This window comes from Protomyctophum bolini (assembly GCF_963924005.1).
Source record: "Protomyctophum bolini genome assembly, chromosome: 6".
In the NCBI taxonomy this organism is placed as follows: Eukaryota; Metazoa; Chordata; class Actinopteri; order Myctophiformes; family Myctophidae; genus Protomyctophum; species Protomyctophum bolini.
Window position 1 is genome coordinate 34017215 of NC_137867.1, and position 20395 is coordinate 34037609.

Sequence of the window (20395 nt, forward strand, 5' to 3'; positions counted from 1 at the left end):
TTTGTATTGAATACTCAATACTTTATTAACAGTTTGCAAATAGTACAGTGGTATGATTATATAATTATGCTAAAAGGATTGACACAAATTTCCCTATGGGCTTTGTTTCCATTGTGGTTCTGTAACTGCCATTGTGTAAGCCTAACTGCCATCAGACAGTCCTTCCTTGTCCTTGAAGCCTTTATCCTATACTTCGCCTCATGATGAAATAAATAGCAGATCTACAAGCTGAGTTTGTACTGTAGTAGATCTGCTGCTGCCTATTTATGGCACGCGACTCCGTGGTATACGACAGATTATAAAAAGCATCAGTCAGTACAGTAAGAAGAGGAGGAGGAGGAGCGAGAGAGCGCCAGAGCATACAACCTATTGAAAGAGCTGAATCCAGAGAGGCGTTTCAGCCCCATAGACCCGTACGTACGGGCTTGTCATCATCGACCGTAGAGGCGAGCAGAGCACTGTGTTGTGCTGGAACCGACGCGACGTAAAAAGCAGCCAGTGTGGAGCATTAATGAGAGCGAAAACTACTCTTTTATGTGGATTATCTCCGGAAGAGGACGTCCATTCGAAGAGGGGGAATCGCTTACTGGCATAACAGGGGACGTTTGACGAGGACTGGGGGATATTAACCGTAAGAGAACACCGCCGAACGAACGCCCTCTTCTTCTTCTGCTGCTGAGGTTATAGCTTCCATCACTGGCTGTCGTTGGTTCCGTTCAGGGGGGTGGGGGTGGGGGTCCACTGTCTTCTTGTTATTGGGAGTGGAACCGTTCAGTGTGTGTGTGTGTGTGTGTGTGTGTGTGTGTGTGTGTGTGCGAGGGGGGTTTGCTTGAAGGCTTTAGAGGCTAATAGACTTCACATTAGACACTTCGTTCATTGCACTTAGTAAAAACTAAACAAATAAAAAGCACAGTTTTGACCGAAGAAATTGTCACTTATCAGTTGAAAGAACATAATATATTATTTTTCTTTCCAAGCGACACGCTTGTGCGACGAAGTAGTAGTATGCTATTCTTTGGAACGGAAACATCGCTGCTGTGATACATTTGGTGTTATCTTCACCACATAGAGATAGAACCTTGTGAATGGTGATAGATAGTCCGATGTTTAAAGAACCAGGCGCACCGCCCCGGCGGTCTCGTTCCTTTTATCGGCTGGCTCATTAACGTTATAGCTGCTGGTTATTTATTTTTTTTGTAAATCAAGAACACGTGCTACATGGCTAACTGGGGCTAACCGCTAGCTGTGGCGTTAGACTAGAGTCCACACAGTCAAAAAGCAGTGGCTTTATTCAACATGATGTTACACATTAAAGTAAACACAACTAGAATGAATTGCAAATAAAAAGGCATGGTTGCATATGTGTGCCATGTGAATTATGTCCAATTGGACATATCTTTCACTAGGTTAGCCTGTTTAGGTGTATGTGGCAGCTACGTTTGTAAACATTGGATATAACACATCCAAGTTTAATATCTCTGACCAGTGGTTGTTGTAAGTGTTCGAATCCTCATGTCTACGTGACAAAGAATGCATTCGTTTTTTCCTTTTTAATACTTGGAGAAAGTGTGTGTTTAAAAAAAACATCATAATAGGCTATCTATCACTAGCCAGTCCGCTAGCCTCACGTCCAGTTAGGCTAGTAGGCTACAGTTACACTACACACATCACATGTCAATGGATGGGTATTGGGTAGTTTGCCTCAAAATGTTAGCTAACGTTTGGTACACAAGATTTGTCGTTTGTTGACTTATAACTTCTTGCTTACTGCATCTGATATCCTTAGCTTGGCTGCGGTTATGGATGAGCCCACCTATAATGGCTAACCAGTGTTAGTTAACAGCTTAAGCTACTATTAAAATGATATAGGGCTTAATTGTCTGTTTGCACAGCAAATGTGTGTTTTTTTTTGAACAGCAGCTATATGGGATAAAAACAAACTACGGATGTATTTGAATCTGCAAACAAAATGAGCAAATACAGTGTAATAACACAGTCATGTCATACAGAAGTTAACAGAACACCATCAGAAAGCTATTGCAAGAACCGGTGGGGGTTGATTGTATGCTTTATTAGACAGAAATGTAAACAGCATGAGTTACAGTCAGAAAGCTGAGCTAAAAGGATAACACAAATGGACTTATGTATGATGATGTTTGGATGTGTCTGTCACAATTCTTACAAATATTAACCAGAACCACACAAGGGATTGTCATATCTACTTAAATATCTACATGTCTTTAAAATGTCAGACTTGTCACACTTGCGATGTGTGTGAAACGTGAGACTTGGTTGTATTCACTCATTTATATACTGTATTCATTGTTGAGGACAATTATATGAATGAATATTCCCTGTTGAGAAACAGTGTTATCCAGATACTACAGAAGGATGGTTGACACTGTACATATCAGTCTCATAATCACTGCAATAGATGTGTATAATACATTCATGCATATTCACTCTGGTGATACTTATTCTTTTACTAATTGATAGAATGTACATAGCCCCTTTCCCAATATGTCCATATTACATTGCTGGAGATAAAATAGCCAGAAGTTCTGTCCGTGTTCTGTTAACATTAGATTACTGTTAACAATATATAATGCATGTGCGAGGTGTACTGTCTGTCTAAACTATTAGCATTCAAGTTACAACACTAGTTATTTGGGGATTTAAAATATATATTATATTGGGATGAACACAAATTGTCGCACCTGTGTTCTCACTTGGATCCGTGTGGGCTCACTGCACTCCTTGTGTGAATAGACACATTATAAATGCGTAAAACCGTAGAGAAGCTGCAGCTCAACACATTTCAGCTCTTCTTGAGTGGCAGGCGAGTGCGTGAGTTGAGCATGGGGGGCTTGTCAATGCACCTGTCAGATTGCCCGCGCCTCCCTAACTGCCTGTCCGGCTCTCATTGAACGTGAATTACACGTCAATCGCTCGCTGTGTGAAAATCCCTTTAAGCTGAATGCACACCAGCAGAGGTATTCCTCTCTCCACATCATGAGATTAGGAAGAAGCGGACGCCAGTGGTGCTGTAAAGTTTAAAACAAGAAATGACTCAAGTCACTTGCACTTAGTAAAAACTAAACAAATAAAAAGCACAGTTTTGACCGAAGAAATTGTGTGGACAGAATTAAATAAAACGGAACACTGGCTGTCTGGCTCAGTGGCTCCTGTTCACACATTACACCAACATGGAACATTGTCACTCGATTAACGGCTTTCAGTGCAAGTGAAAAAGGGTCTCGTAAAAGCCCGGTACATAACTGCAGTTTAGCGTTAATTGTTCGGGTTCAGTTTTCCAAAGTTTTGTTTGATTGGGTCGGCGGCAGATTTGACACACATATGCAAGATGTCATACGTGTTTCCTGGTTTAAATCGGCTGCTGAGCCAATATAACAAAACAATGGGCAACAGGTTTGCCACCTTCTGGAAACCTGGGACTACAGTTATGCACAGAGAATATTAACTTGGCGAATTAACTCAGTTATTTTATCTTTATTATTATCTAATGAGTGACTACACTTACCTGTACCTATACTGTGTTTCACGCTTACTGCTGTTGCTACTACTACACCTATGAATTTTCCCACGGGGATCAATACAAGTTTATCTTATCTTTTAGTTTAGTGTTGGTGTGTTAGCTTAAAGTAATAGGCTAGTTAGTTATTAGTATTATTATTAGTAAAGGCACAAAACTGTAACAGTAACAGTATAGGGGAATATTGGTATGGGGATCTTGCTCATAATATCTTGGTTAATAAGGTCAGTAGCCTGTATTTTATTGTTGTGTTAGGCTGAACAACCCATGCCCAAGCAATTATAATGAAAGGCAAGGGTAATGAAATGAAAGGGTCATTCAGAGCATATTTGAAAAGTAGTCAGAGACACTTGTGGTTATTACAATTGACCAGTTTCCTTTGATTGGCATTTGAAATTATACATTAGTCTTAAGGGGCTTTTTGCAAAGAAATGAGATTGGTTGATATCTGTCAATTCACTTTTAAATGGGTCAGTTTGCATAAGGCTGGATTGAGATGACCAAGTCTATTGTCTTGTAAGAGTCTTTGAGGCACATCACAGGTTAGAGCTTTGGGATAGAAAGAGTTAAAAGAGTGTGAAGAGAGTTGTCTCCAAAAGGGTAATGGAGGGAGAGATTATCCCGTGTGCGGTCGGTGTTGTGCTGCAGGGAGACGTTTCCCGAGTCAGTTTCTGCTCATATTATGAAACAAGAGGCAGTTATGAACTAAGAAGGGGAGTAGCTTCTTCTTGTTCATGTTATTGTCAGGAAGAGATTATTTGACTTGGGGAACACTTGTGAGATGAGACGACCTATCCAATCACAGTAATTACTGCTTCATAAAAGAAGTGTAAAAAAAATCTGAGCCTAACAGGCATAATTGTTAGAAATCCTTGCTTCTCATATGTCACTTAACAATGTTTTGCATTTGTTCATTTTGAAATCTGAAATTGTGACACCTCAATGTGTGACTAGAAATTGGGCGAAAGAGATCATCCTCAAATAGCAGTGTTATTGTTTTAGATATGAGTAGACAGGGAGGGGAAAGGGGTGTTGGTGTGTATGTTAAGTTCCACATGAATGATGTCACAGCAGCACAATACAGTTCACTGCCTAACAGCTACACTACGCACTGCTGGAGTACAGTATCAGCCAGACTTCTAGTGTGTCCTGAGTGGTTCCGCTTTGAATGAGGAACACATTATTTCATTGGGTCATTCCCCTTTTCATGAGCATTTAGTTAATTTAATGCCTGGTTCTTGCATCCGTGTGAGCTCTGCAGCCATGTCATTTGTTCATGTCCCTGGCTTGGCGCCGGGGGGGTCCTACGACTCAATAATCAGGATTTCCATTCCATTCCACAGTCATTTGGGTATCCTTGCAATCTCTTACAGACGAGTCACACAAACGTTATGCACAAGCCCTTTGCGATTCAACAATACTATATTTAATGTATTTTATTGGGCTTACAAGAGGCTACTTCTGCTTAATTCAGCTGACCCTCTAAAGGTCAGACCTCCCCCAGCCAGTCTTCAGTTGAGGCACATTAATGTAACTGTGGCAGCATTGTCTCCACCAGGCCGAAGGCATGGGGAGAAAGTTTTGCACGTACGTTCGTCCGTGTGTCTGTGTGTCCGTCTGTCCGTTACCAGCTAATCTCCGGCACCGTTGGCCCGGCCGATGCCGGCCTGTTATAGCGCGACGATGAGGCCGATTTTCCTCGTAGAGATTTAATCCATACATCATGCTAATCGGTATACACTATCTCTATAGTCATTCCATCCTGATTGGCTAAGTTTGGCTTCCAAAGCTCCGTTTCGACCAAAATGCCACAAATCATGAACACAGTGTGTGATTTCCGTGAAATTATACACGCACATTTCCACCAGGCCGAGGACGAAATGCCACTTTTATTCTTTCAAATCAGCCTCACGGTGGCACCATAACAGGCCAATTCCTGTTTTTATCTATAACTGCATCGATCTGTGTACAACTTTGTATGCGCACTCCCTAGAGGCCATGGAAAAACCTTTTCCCTGCATCTCCCAGTTATAGCACCACCGTGATGCCGATTTCTGCGAAACACCTTCCTATATATTCTTCGCACAGATTTGATCCAAATCTCATGCAAATTGGTACACATGATCTCTATAGTCATGTGATGAAGAAAGTTTGATTTATCATATTCCACCCTGATTAGCTAAGATTGCCAAACATCACAAACACCCCTATCCTCCTGGTGGAGACCTGTGCCCCGAGAGGCACTTTTTCTAGTTGCTGCTGTTACACTCTTGTGCACGGCCAGCCAGCCAGGTTTGTGCCTGCATGGTAGCAGAGACTGCAAATAGTGTCATTTTGACTTCATGTGCATGAAACGATGAATCAGGTTTGTGGCTTGTGGGACTCCACACGTGATACTGGCCAGTGGCTACCATCTGGTTACACTTCATGTTTCTCTATTGCTCATAGACATACATACTGTACATACATACATGTTAGATTTAGTTTTCCTTTCCTTTGTGTTTTCCCAGTATAGTAATGGTCCACAGATAAATAATATGAATTGGGCAGTGGATAAGATTATCAGAGGAGCCATATTGGGGTGATGTGAATTGCAAATATGCAAATATGAGGATTTGTGAAACTGCCTCCCAGGCACAATCCCTCCTTCCCAGCTTCTCACTGGCCTGAATGAGTAACACCAGCTGGTGTTTCTTGCTTGCTAGTGGAATGCACCTGGTAAGATGGCGTGCTTGGAGAATGTTATGGTTGACTCAAACAGAGAGGTGGCGTCGTATGATCCAACACAGCTGGTCTTCAGTAATGCTGCTAATGAGTCTCGCAATCACTGTGCCATTGAAGTAGACACACAGCCACCTCAGTTATGAGTCGACTGCAGTGCTCGGGGCTGATGCTGCACCGCTTTTGCTTAGGGAAGGCCCTCATCGAGTCAGGTCATTTAAAGGGCCACTTCACCCCTGACACAACCTGATCTTATTTTAATGATGTTTAGGGCACTAGAAACACTTTTCCTGGGTTTTTCTGTGCGCAATCTCTGTTTTCAGATATCCTGGTTAGTTCTTCATGTTATGTACGTCACAAACACGGTGGCCCCTCCCCTCCGGACTACAACAGTCTAACCTCGCGTCACCCTAGCGTATGCGCGTCACCTACACACGGCTACACCTACACCTGAAGACAGCCCCGAGGGGTGTCCCTAGTCTCTACTCCGTTCCACCTACAACCCCAGCCACCCCCACCGATGCATTCCTCACTCCGATTGTTTGTATTACTTTACTATTATCATGGCGTTTGCAGTGCAGAGTGATATATTGATCCACGGACTCCATGGACAATATTTATTTGAACCGGAATACACAGAAGAGCAACCCCGGCACAGATGAAACGAGCATTCAGCATGCAGGGGGCCTGGCCCTGGATATCTTTTACTTGTCAAGTAAGTATTTATGTAGCCCTGAAACATGACTGTCATACGAGCGAGCGTCATGTGAACCATAGTATTTCTGCAAAGTGTAAACATTATGTAAACTTGCATAATCTAGCAATCGATTGCTTTAATGTGAGAGATGTATAAAGTTAGGGTAGTAGCTAGGCTATGTATGTGTATTTCAGACTGTTCAGAATGTTGTAGTACTAGATTTGTTTCATATCAAGATTCCAGTTCATAGACGCAGCCATGTTCTATCATATCGTTACGTCCCGAAAATAGAAGGTCTACAAGCTCACAGCGCATCGCGGATTTGACACTTTGTGAGCTTGTAGGTCTGTTATTTTCGGTGCACCAACGTCATGCATGCAACAAAGTATAAATCAGGCTTCACGTCGGATAGATGATGGCCATATATTGTTGATTGTTCTCTCATTTACAGGAGTCATGAGGACAGACAATACGGATGTCGTTTTCAGCCTTCAAAACGTGAGAGGAACTGCTGAAGAGTTGTGTTCACCTATAAAGAAGAACATTCCATTTTCCAAGCCTTCATGTCATCATTTCAAAACTAAAACCGCTATAATGAAGTTATCTAATAAAATGTTTACATGATGTACACCTGCTTGCTGCTCATTGACTATATGTAAACAATGAAAAAAAGGTTGCACCCCAAATCCCATATAGTGTTCATTTGAACGATTTCATTTTGCTGGGGATTGCTTACTATACAGTTGAACTATGTAGGCTACAGTATGCCTAAAACATAATATGTTACCATATCCACTAATTAAAAGCATGATGACACAATGTTACAATGAAACATGTAATTATTGGTAGTCGCACATGAATATGAAACGTAAATTTTGTTTTATTATAAAATGCATTATATCTCCCTTCAATGTCAATCACAGACTTTCTTCATGGTGTGGGAATGAGGAAACAATTCTGAGGAAAAACACGTTTGTTTAGTGATACTATGGTAATTTATATATATTTAGTTTGATTTGCCATAAAAAGCTACATGACAATTTTCAACCGTAAGCATGATGCCGTTGATGCGTCTGCAGCGGCTCTGTCTAATTCCTGAAGAGTGAATACTTTCTTCCAAAACCAATCCAACCGTTTACTGGTTCAAGAAAAAGTAGAAGCAGACTTCACGTTGTACAAGAAAGGGCTTCATGTCATGTTTTTCAGTCATCCACTCCAAAAAAGCTAGCAAAAAGTGGACTTATGACAGTTATGAGTCAACAACGTCAGGTTTGTTATTATTCTTGCAAAAAGTTCTGCAAGCTGTGAAGGTTGCCAGTTATTTGACTTTGTGAGAGAAATAAGCAACCATGTCCATGCAAAGTGCAAACAAGCCCAAAAACAAATTATGCACATATACTTTTGGTTATTTATATTATGCACATATTATAGGCACATAAGCCGGCTATTTAAAAAAAACTTTGAGTGGATAAAGTGCAAATGTGGAATATCTTTGAAACATTTGAACACATATCTAATAGAGGGCTCCATGGCACAAATTACGTGGAAAAATACAAATTGATTTGGGGGTCCTTGGCATGTTCATGGAGAACCACTGGTGTAAAAAACATTTGGAAGAAAGCCCAAATATCAACTACATTTTAGAAACAAGCCAAAAAAAAGAAACCAGTGAACCACCAATATTTACAAGCAACACAAATAAGCCCAAAGTTGCTTATAATAAGCAGACATGGCAACACTGGGTCACTTCCATGTGTATTTGTTGTTTTTAGAAAATGGGAGGATAAAGTCACACCTACACGCAGCCTCCCCCTGAGGAACAGCAGCAAAGCATTATGGGCATTGTAGGAATTCAGCAATCCAGTCAACCCCTAGTCAAATGCACAGACTTCATTATTTTTCTGGTCAAAGGGTGCAAATTTCAAATTGTGCTACTGTTATCTATTACAAATACCATTAACATTAAAATAAGATCAGGTTGTGTCAGGGGTGAAGTGGCCCTTTAAGGGAACTGCCTTTCTCTTATTGCCATGACAACGCAGAGCACAGTTCCTCCCATGTTAGTTCTCCCAAGTAGCCCATAGCCTGGCTTTTGATTTGACCCTATCATGGAGGTTTCCTTTTTGTCTTTGACTGTCTGTCTCTTTCTGTGTGGCATATTTAGGACACATTATAGAAGCCAAACTCGTTACACTAGGGAGAAAGGGGGGCTGGGTGTTTTGGGGCTAAGCCCAGGGGTTAATGGGGTCTGGCAGCTAGTCTGATCTTGGGCCTGTCACTCTGGAGCTCTCCAGGGCCTTGGCAGGATTTATGATGAGCAGTTTTTCCTTACAGCACAATGGTTAAAGGGGCTGATTGCTTTTGTTTGGTGGGTGAGGTCCTCAGTCCGTTGGTATCAATTAAAATTGGAGAGACACATGCACAGTTGTTCTCTATAAAAACAAATTGTATTACATTACATTATTTGCTGTTGCTTGATATGTTGTGTTGTGCTTTTTGTAGCCTTTTTTAAATGGTCCTTCAACATTCAATAGTAGACCGTTCAATGCACAGCATGGCAGCAAAGGTCATTCATGTCTCACCTAGACACAGGATCTGACATGAATTCTGACCTGATGGTCAAGATTCAATGTATCCCCTGAACAAGCAGGCAGTCTCCATTAGCTCGATTGTAAAAAATGTCAGCACTTGCACAGGAAACCGGGTTCAACTTCAAATCCGGAACAGGAAATTGACAGCTTTAAGGATTATGGCTTTAATGTACGGTCTTTTGATAAGAGGACAGTAATATTAGGCTAACAGGCTATAACTTCTTACCACGTGTCCAAGGAAAAGGCACACCTCGTCCAGTAGCCTGGCCAGTGACCATCATGTTGGCCCTGCAGTTCGTCCTCTTATGTTGAATATAAACTGCTGGTTTATTAGTGTGATTTGGATGTTTGGTGAGTGGAAATACCTCTTCATCTTCAATGGTTTTAAGCTTTTGTGTGTTGGAACCTCCAAGCACAGTCTACATTGGCACTGATCATTTCCATATTATAAGTGACATAGAAACTCCTGCTTGTTTGTGTTGCTTTGCATTAGCCTCTGTGCTGCGTGGGTGTGTAGTCGCTACTTTTAGATGGATGGTTAGTTGGTTACTTACTGTACTATTATAGCGAGATCCATCCACCAGCTTGTACGTATCCTAATGAGAATGGGCTCGCTCTCCAACCACCATCCCACGCAAGCACTGATTTTACAACAAATGCAATGCATGGCTTTGTAAATCACTCGACAGTCGCTAGGTGAATGACTGTCCGCTTCTCTGTCTGGGTTTATTACAGCCAAGTGTTTTCTGTGTCCCCTGTGTGTGTCTGAGTTAGAGGATTCCCCAATGTCATTTCCATGTGTTCCCAAGTCTGAGACATTGGAAACATTGGTTTAGTGATAATAGCATAGAGTTATAAATAATTGACGGCACTGGATTTCTCCTCCCATCCGTTGAGTTGCTCACCTAGCACATGAGGCATTTTCACCACTTTTTCCGGGTTGGAAAAGTGGTGGGCTCTACCCATTTTGGGCACATTGATGAACGAGCGCCGCGCGTGCTTGTGAGTCATGAACGACCACCGCCACTGTTGAGTATTGGTCTGTGCGTTCATTAGCCCCGCAAGCAGAACCCGAATGTAGTAAAGTTTCTGACACTTTGTTTACTTTACCCATTGGGTCCTGCTCCACGCTGGGCTGTCGCCAGTTACGCACACACAAATACAATGTAAACACGCCATGAGACGGACTTCTGCGCGCTTTTACCATGTTTATTCATGTATTGACTTACGAATGTGCGAACTATAAGTACCTTACATACCATACCGACACATCTCCTGTGTCGCGGAAGCCGTTAAGTATTTTTAATCCATGATTGATTAAAAATGTCGCTTCTTCCTACCTTGTTTATTGACACCTCATTGTACCGCCTATCTGGCTAGCTAGTGGTGCTACAGCTATGATGGAGCAGATCAGAGGCAGGGACTTAGCCCGCAAAGCCAACCGCACATCGGGAGGCGGTACAATAAACGGTAAATAAACAAGAAGAAATCAAAGCGCATTTTTAATCAAACATGGATTAAAAATACTTAACGGCTTCCGCGACACAGGAGATTTTATCAGAGGTATGTAAGGTACTTATAGTTCGCACATTCGTAAACGAACACAAGAAAAAGCGTGGTAATACCGCGCCGATCGACTAAACGATGAGTTTGTGTATATCCGCGTTCCAACAATCGCATTGGAAAATCTTAGCATGACCAGGGACCCTACCTAAAGCGACATCAAATTTCATAAAAGCTTTATGTAGGGTTCCGAGAGGGGCTATGCGTTCATGTGTTATGGCCCAGTGCTGCTCGAGATGCAGTACCTACGATTGGCCAGCATGTCCACTTCACTTCAATGCTATATCGGTGTCCAGAGCTGGGATAATAGGCTCTATGCATAGCAGCCATATTGGCAAGAAATGGTCCTGCTTCCTTACTTCCTTCACAGGTGTTACCAATGATACTGTGTACCATTCTGGACAAACAGTCAGGGTGCTGCTGTTGTACATTTTGGCTCACTGGAAAGTCTCTGCTTCATTATATGGAACAGAGCCTTAATTAGTATTATTGGTAACACCTGTGAAGTCCAATAGACCATATTCTGCCGTGTTGGCATTAAAACCCTAAAAAAGGGACCCATCAGCTGCTTTAATAACTGCCGATACCGATGATGCCAGCTTTGTAGCTCCCTGTAGATGGCACATGCACACACTAGGGCAGGCCCCTAGTGGCCTTAATCTGGTTTAATAATGGACAGTTTATGCAAAATGAAAAAAAATTATACAAATTGAAAGGGGAAAAAGTAGCCTGTTCAAAGGCCAATCCCATGAGAAATATTTGTGCCCAGTTTGGAGGTAATTGCACAATTGGTCTGCTGTGGGAAGGCTTCCTGATTATAGGTGTGTGTGTGTGTGTGTGTGTGTGTGTGTGTGTGTGTGTGTGCGTGCGAAATGCACCATGTCTCTGTACGTAAGTCTGTAATCCACGTATCTCAATAACCGCTGCCCCACCGACTTCAAATTCAAAGTGTAAGAGGAAGAGAGCAAAGGGATGAGAGATGGACAGAATTTGTATAGTACCGTATGGCCAATTGTTACATCAATTTTAAAGATCAGTAGGATTCATTCCCATACAGGTTGTATGTATGAGTATGAGGTCTGTGCCTTTTTGTGTCTCTACATGAACTACTGTACCTGATATTCTACTACATGGAAACTCAGAATACACAAGGGACAAAGATGCAAAGTTCATAATAACTTAACACAAACAGATGGATATGAAATAAAGGGCCTCTGTGATGCTCGACTGTTGTTTTTGTTTTGAGAAGGAGTTGGATGAATCGATGGAAATACCTTGTTATTGAGAGAGTTTAATAAAATAAATATCAAAAATTGGACTAAATAATTCTCCCATGTTGTTTTACAGAGGGAGTTATGTTACAGCACGGAGCGGACCGTGAAACCTATGTGTGCAAAACTGTGCATGGGCGATCTCTAATGAGGAGCATATTTTGAATTATTAAGTGTTCTTGCCCTTTAACTAAATCAAAGAAGTAACGTAACGTAAGCGGTAATGCAGCTTGGCATGCACCAATTATTGTCACCCTTTTCACCCCTATCTATTTTGCATGCCTGTAAAGGACAATGTCTCCTCTAGTATCCGATCAAGGACTGAATTTTAAAAGTGTCTGCTATTGCACATTGTGTCTGTGCTTGGTGTGTATTTTTAATATCACCCCACAATCTAAAATATGTCCATGGAGTGCGGAGCAATGTTTTGGCGAGAAGATATATTATGTAGAACATATATATATATATATATATATATATATATATATATATATATATATATATGGAGAATAGGAGCTGATATATGAACTAATATATCTTCCTTGCCCCCATTGCTCGTGCTGCTGGAGCGAACATTAGGGTGTGCAATGATTAATGGCCATAACCACTTAGAAAAAACACTTGGCAAAAAAATGGCAGCATTGTGAGCTTGTAGATCTGCTATTTTCTGCTAGAATGCTGCTCCACACTGCCCCGGCTCCACTACAACCCTGTTGTTGCCAACTGTGTGTTGTTCTTTCTGCTTTGGCAATGTAAACGTATGTTTTCTCATGCCAATAAAGCCCTTTGAATTTAATTGAATTGATACCCTTAATACACAATTACACATAGTGACAGCTCACACACACACACACACACCCCTTCCTCCCCCCCTTAAAATTGGAGCATAGTGACAAAATGTAATCTGAAACTGATGATGAACCTCTTTAACCCAAGCTGATGTTGTATTCCCCCCAAAGTGTAACCCCCACTGTGACGCATATAAGGGATTACCCCATTTTGAAAATTGAATTTCAGGCCCTGATGTCAAACACATGAACATTCCCTGTAACTGATATGCTGTGTTGTTTATTGCGTATTGGTACGCAATAAATGTAGTAGGTCACACATTTTGGTATGCCAATGCAGTCTATAGGTCAACAATTATTGTGTAACCCTAACACAAGCAGTCAGTCTGCTTTGTTGACACAAGCAAGCCAGTGTCTCGGATGAACAGGCTTGCTTTAAATGTTACAGATAGGCCTACTGGATCTGATAAACCTTGACCATTAAAACAACACACTGGGGTCAAATGTTTAGATATGTCATGCTTTGTAAATTACATACTTTGTGAGTTTCACTTAATTATATTCTCGTCCTCTTTGTTAGCTGTCAGATCTGAGCAACTAATCTCATCTTTTTTTTAAATTATATTTCTGAGCGGGGCCTACACTGCCTAGCCGCTCCAATAAGCAGCTGTGTGTGTGTGTGTGTGTGTGTGTGTGTGTGTGTGTGTGTGTGTGTGTGTCCCCGTCCCTGTGTATGTATGTTCATTTCACAGACTGCTGCAGTAGCACTCTGTGACCTGGGGTGCCACTGTTGGGCATCTAGTGCTGTGTGACCTGGGGTTTGCACTTTGCACTAGAGTTCAATACAGTACGTAACAATTACAGCATAGTTGCACCGCTCAGTTCACACAGGTGTGATTTTGGGGCTTTTTTGCCTTTATTGATAGATCACAGTAGGTAGACAGGAAACCGGGAGAGAGGTGGGTGGGAAGAAAGACGGAGATGAAGATGGATAGCCAACGGAGGGGAGAGGGGCTTGTTATAGCTTTGTAGGCTCAGACCAGATTGGGTCTAGAGAGAGTGCACGCAGAGCCAGTGTCCAGTCAGTACACTACTCACCCACATTCACATTTGCTGTAAATGTATGCAGGAATCTCCCACATTATATTATAACCGTGCAATTTGCAGGAATCAATTACATTTTAAGCAAGTCCCACACCGAAATTCAGGCACTGATTGCTAATGCAATAGTAATAATTATGGATTAAGCAGCATCTGCAAGTAAACACGATGTAGATGGCAGCGGTGGTCCTTGTAGGCTATTTCAAAGTTGCCAGCATGTCTGTCTCATACTGATCAGTGGTGGAATCCTTGTTAGTTTATTTTCCTCCATTTAGTAATATGGTTAAATTCAATTCAGTTGAATGGAGAAAAAATAGAAGTCTGGCGGGGATGAACTGTTATTTATCTATACTTAACTTTGCACCGGTGTCATGCACCAACTACTTTTAATTTTGAACATATCAGACGGCATGTGTGCCTTTAGGTAAACATGAAGTTCAATGGTCGATATTAATTATATTATTATTATTATTATGCACATACAGGTGTACACAAAGTTTGAAGAGGGGATATACATCCATTGTGTAACAAAGAGTTCAATGGGTATTATGTGCAGTGTGCAATATGTAGGAGACCGGGCTCATCCAAATAAACTGTCACGATTCTTCGTTCTCTGCTGGAGTAAACTTTCTGTTTTGATTATTGTTGAAAAACGAACATGGATGTTTGCAAAAGGAGTGGTGAGCGCAGCTTCTCTTTGCTTTACCATGACAAACTTTTAAGTTTTTTGCAGTTATTCATTTCTATTGCAATGCTTGCTGTACATTATTCCTAATTTGGGACATTTATTATCCGTTAATCTATATTTTGTTCATCAAATGTCAGGTTGTGTGTAATTTGTGAGGACTGCGGATGAAAACGAGCATCTTTGCTATATCCGGTGTATTTACGTCCATGTGACGTCCATTAACCAATTTAGGTCTGACGTCGAAAAAAAACAAAAAACGTTTGCTCTGAAAGAATATATACCTATTCAAAGATTTGTGCCACATTTTTATGATTTTTCAAAAATAGCAGACCTACAAGCTTGTAGATCTGGTATTTTTCAATAGCTAAAGTATAACAGCATGCTTGAAACACCAAAAGGGGTTCCCGCCCAAAATGGGTTAATAATATATATATAATAATATGCATTGTCCTGTCCAAATAAACAAATAGAGTAAAGTAAATGTTTGATGTGCAGAAAATGCGCTGAGATGATTAATTTATTCTCAGGGATATTATCATACCGTAGACACCCTGGAATTCGTTGTAGCATAGATAACCTAATCCAGGTCAGTATTGTTGAGAAGAAATTGCATCCTGTGTGTAGTGGACATCAATAAATAAATATACATGTTTATTGCAGAAATCACATACATTGTCATTTGCTAAACAGTGCTTTTGTTATTTAGCTCTCTACTATTAGCAGTTCCAATTAAATGATCCAAAGGCTGTGCCACACTGAAAGGGCCACTGATACAAGCATCACTCACATACGTCTAGAAATAATAGAGGTTACCTTTCCTCATTGCTCCAACTCATTTTAGATGGTTTGTGCCACGCATCAACGATCCAAAATGGAAACGAGTCTTGGGAGACAACGTGTGTGCCATTTTGACGCCTCCAGTGTGGCTTCAGCTGTCGTAAACGGGGTGCTGGGTTTGATAATGCACGTCTGACACTTGCAGTGTGTCTGGGGCTGGGCCTTTTAACAGACAAAAGTATAAATTAACCATGTAAAAGAAAAAACAGCGGGCGGTGCCTTGGTGGCATAACTGCCAATGCTGTAAAAATCCCCATAATGGCTGATATGATACGGGCAGACGTTTTGTCTATTGTTCGGGCTCTAGTGGGATTTGTCTCTAAGGCTGTAGTTCTACACGGCTCCAAATCCAGGAAGCAATTGATTCTGCTGTGATAAAAGCCTTGAGATTGTACTTTGTGACTTTGGTGCGCTCCTCTAAACCCGTGAGCACCGGGGTATGGGCTGTGTCATGTATAGAGGTCCCTCTAAACCCGTGAGCACCGGGGTATGGGCTGTGTCATGTATAGAGGTCCCTCTAAACCCGTGAGCACCGGGGTATGGGCTGTGTCATGTATAGAGGTCCCTCTAAACCCGTGAGCACCGGGGTATGGGCTGTGTCATGTATAGAGGTCCCTCAACATGCCACCGGGGTATGGGCTGTGTCATGTATAGAGGTCCCTCTAAACCCGTGAGCACCGGGGTATGGGCTGTGTCATGTATAGAGGTCCCTCTAAACCCGTGAGCACCGGGGTATGGGCTGTGTCATGTATAGAGGTCCCTCAACATGCAATAACCCGTGAGCACCGGGGTATGGGCTGTGTCATGTATAGAGGTCCCTCAACATGCAATATCAATTTGGGGATGATTAGATGTTACGTTCCATGATATATTGTGTTTTTTGTAAGATATGGAAAGTTGGAAACCAACCCACCCACCCACAATTGTATTCCTCTAATAGGCACATTATGAGAGTATGATGCACAAGAGCATTAATTTGTGCCTATTTAGGTGAAAAAAAGGATGTTTCTGTTACTTTTAGGACTGAGGCTGAATGTTGCTATCTATAATATATAGTAAACCAAAAGGGGGTTCCTGTCCTGAATGCGTTAAGCTGCTTTCAGATATGGATACCGTAAAGGCGTAAACCATTACATTTTTGGGAAACAAATTAACATAAACTGCCTGCATAGGCTGTAGGAGAGTCAGCTGGCGGCCTCACATGCCCTATTTTTCATTTTTTTGCATATCATCTGCAGGCTGGCAGACCTACTGTAATATGATCATAATCGTTCATTATCACAGGGATGCAGGGGTTAACAGAGGTGGATTGCTTCTCCTGCAGCCTTACATCTCCTCCTGTCCACTGACTCTACTCCAAAGTCCAAACATATATTGGACTGTTTTTAAACGACGATTTAAGTGAAGTTGAATCAGACAGGCTAACATCACCACCATGGCTGGTGGTGTTGTTAGTTTAGCTTGCTGTTAACACCATACACGTCTAAACACAGTTAACCCTCACTTTAATGTTTGCACGTTTAAAATTTGGTGTATCGCCCAAAATCATGCAAAGTTTAACACTGATCTGTCCAGCAGTGTCTGAGATTAGCTGGCCACTCACAGAAAGACTCAGAGACAGACAGCCTCAACCTGGTGAAAACATAATCCCTGCCCGGCTGTTCTGGCCTGGCAGAGATAACTACAATTTATTGGGCAAACAAGTTTAATGCTTAATTGATGTCGAAAGGGGAGCTGTCACCAAGCTCTTGAAAGTCTTTATAGAGCTCATTGCTTTGCGAAATGTTAGGATATGTTTTGCTTGCACTGATCGTAGCATTGCTTCAATGCTTGCACTCAAGTGCTTTATCAACTCAAAACGGGTGCAGAGGCTCTGACTTGCCCTCTTTAATGAACTTGTGAGCTAATAGTGCCATAAATTGGAGCAAATGAAATGACAAGCCACCATAAGAACGCACAAATGGCTGTGTGAGTGAGACTTTCTGCCCAGATGAGGCATAGCAGGGCTACGAGTATACAGCCCTATCCACTGTATCCAGCAGAGTAAAGGTGCGGGTGAGGAGTAAAGCATTTAAGTAGACACAGGTACTCAATGGGTTTTCTTTTGCATTATATATTCAACAGAGATTTGAAATATTTGCTCTCAAGATTAATCTGTTTGTGTGTGTGTAATGTATACAGTCAGTAACTATAAATGTTAGAACTAATTTTAAATACTTGTAACTGTATGTTTAATTCATTGCCTGTATTATTTGATGCTGTTATGCCCTTTTGTCTTGGCTTGCTGATTGGCCCCCTTTCTCTGCCATGGTGAAGGTTGTGTGATCGTGTTGGATTGTGGACTTGACCTATGATCTATTTTCATGCTAGCCTTTTTACAAATGTACAAAATACCATTAATGCATTACTTTCGTTTCATGGACTGTATCATTAGTTAAACCTTTGATCTCCAATCCTTGCAAATATTGTACGTGTGTGGACGTGTCTGTCACTGTTCATTCCCTATGGTGTTGTGTTTGGCAACTTTTAGCAAATGGTAGTGGCACAGTTGGATCCTGCCTGAGAGCATTTGATCTTGCTTCTTTAATTACATATCTCTGTGAGAAGGACAGCTGTCATGGGTCATAGTGGCCCTCTTGGAAAAACACTCGCATGGGCTAACTGAGGACATTCCAATCAAATGATTGTGTTTGATGTAACATTAGCCACAGCTTAATTCATACTCTATTTATACAACAGGAAAGGGCCCTGGATGGAGTCTATACACAAGAATGCTACGAATGGCACTAGGTGTCACATGGACGGACCACATAAAAAATGTGGGCGGTGTGGTGTGTCGCACATCAGTGTACCAAAACACGGAAGACAGTTGACTGTCAGTCCCAATGAGGGAGGGAGCGGTGGCCCAACGGTTTTGCGGAGAGGTCTTGATATCGGAAGGTCGCTAGAAGTGCCCTTGGCCTTGGACAATGCATTGAACCGACCATGAAATGTTCTATGAGCAGAAAAGGGCTGTAAACAAGTTATTGAGCTTAGTCCAGTTACCCTGGGTAAACATAGTATCTTTCCTTTATATTCTTATATGCTACACTAGTATCATTGACCTAAATGGCATTGATAAAATAATTGTTATTACTGTATGTCTGCATTAGCCTTGATGACCGTCTTGATCCATCTTCATCAGAAATGACTTGACAGGTAGCAAACTTTAGTTAAACTTACTTGACCTGGGTTACATTTAGGGCTGACCTTCGATTCCATATTTGATGATCGATTCAAAATCGATTCCCGCGTTTCGAACGTCGACGCTTCGAAACGTCACCGGGGGGGGGGGGGTTGCGAGTCGCGAGGCGGGGGAGGCGCGCGGCGCGCGCGATGCGAGCAGTGACTCTTTGGCTTAAACAACGATATAGCGGAGAGAAAGGCATGCTTGTATTGGTCTCATTTATTTTAAACAATAAGCAACAACAGTTGCAGCCTTCATGAAAGCAGTGACGCACAAATAATTAGGCTTAATAAAACATCCGACCGTAACAAGTCAACTGCCTGAGACAGGCATTACCTCTCCATCAAATAAAAATATATATAGGCTAATCCAAACTCCTCTGTCAATTGTAAACGAACGGTAACATGAATTAACTTTTCAAGCCTGACACTTGTCAGAAATAAAATCAACCACGGTTGATTTGATTGATCATAAAGTTAATGTGACTGTGAGTGTGCGTATGGGAAAAAATATATAAACTTCACAGATTATAGATCACTTGGAATTATAACAATCTGAGTATTGCCTGAATAATGCCACTAGTGAAATCCCATTTTTTTATCGACATGCGATGCCGATGGAGAAATCCCACATAGTTAAATTTACCTCATAGTCATGCTGCATGCGCTGTTGGTCGATGAAGAATTATAATCCAAGGTTTGTCAATCATATTATGGTTTATGGTTGAAAGTAAACCATAATATTAAAGTAAACTCTAAGAAGAGATCTGCAGACTGCAGTGCAGAATGCATGCAGCTCCGCTTGCTAATTGAGTTGACATTTGCGCAACTTCACTGCATTACAGTAATTAGTTATTTGCCAGCACCTGCTCCAATATAGGCCTAAATCAAACTTTATTTATATAGCACATTTAAAACAATAAAAGCTGACCAAAGTGCTGTAGGCCTACAGGCTGAAACAAGTGGAGCATTGCATCACCATTGGCGCACAAAAAAAAGCATAATTAAAAGACAAAACACAGCAAATAGTATAGGCAACATAATTACAATAATACGATCAGGTGCAATTAAATGCCAAAGAGAAAAGGTGTTTTGGTTTGGGTCTGTAGGAGCAAAAAAAATCAATTCTTCGGTGCACTGAGCGCACATCACCATGTGAATCCAAGCAGCGCAATGGCTCATCGATAAAAGTTGAGATTTTATAGTGTCATTATTCAGGCAATACTCAACAGATTGTTATAATTCCAAGTGATCTATAATCTGTGAAGTTTATATTTTCATTTTCGTGTAAGTAATGTTTTTATATGACTTATCAAACATGGTAGCCTATATTTAATGTCCACTGAGCTGTGGTGCATGC

The 20395-nt window shown here is 41.4% G+C and overlaps 1 protein-coding gene across 21 annotated transcripts in view; it reads left to right on the forward strand.

The window, feature by feature from the left end:
- The first annotated feature begins 449 nt into the window (after positions 1–449).
- Positions 450–20395, forward strand: part of ncor2 (nuclear receptor corepressor 2) — a 146825-nt gene continuing 126879 nt past the window's right edge. For all 21 annotated transcript variants that reach the window (XM_080766289.1, XM_080766292.1, XM_080766306.1 and 18 more), the window contains exon 1: positions 450–631. The gene's annotated coding sequence lies outside the window, so the exon portion shown is untranslated. The remainder of the gene's footprint in view (positions 632–20395) is intronic.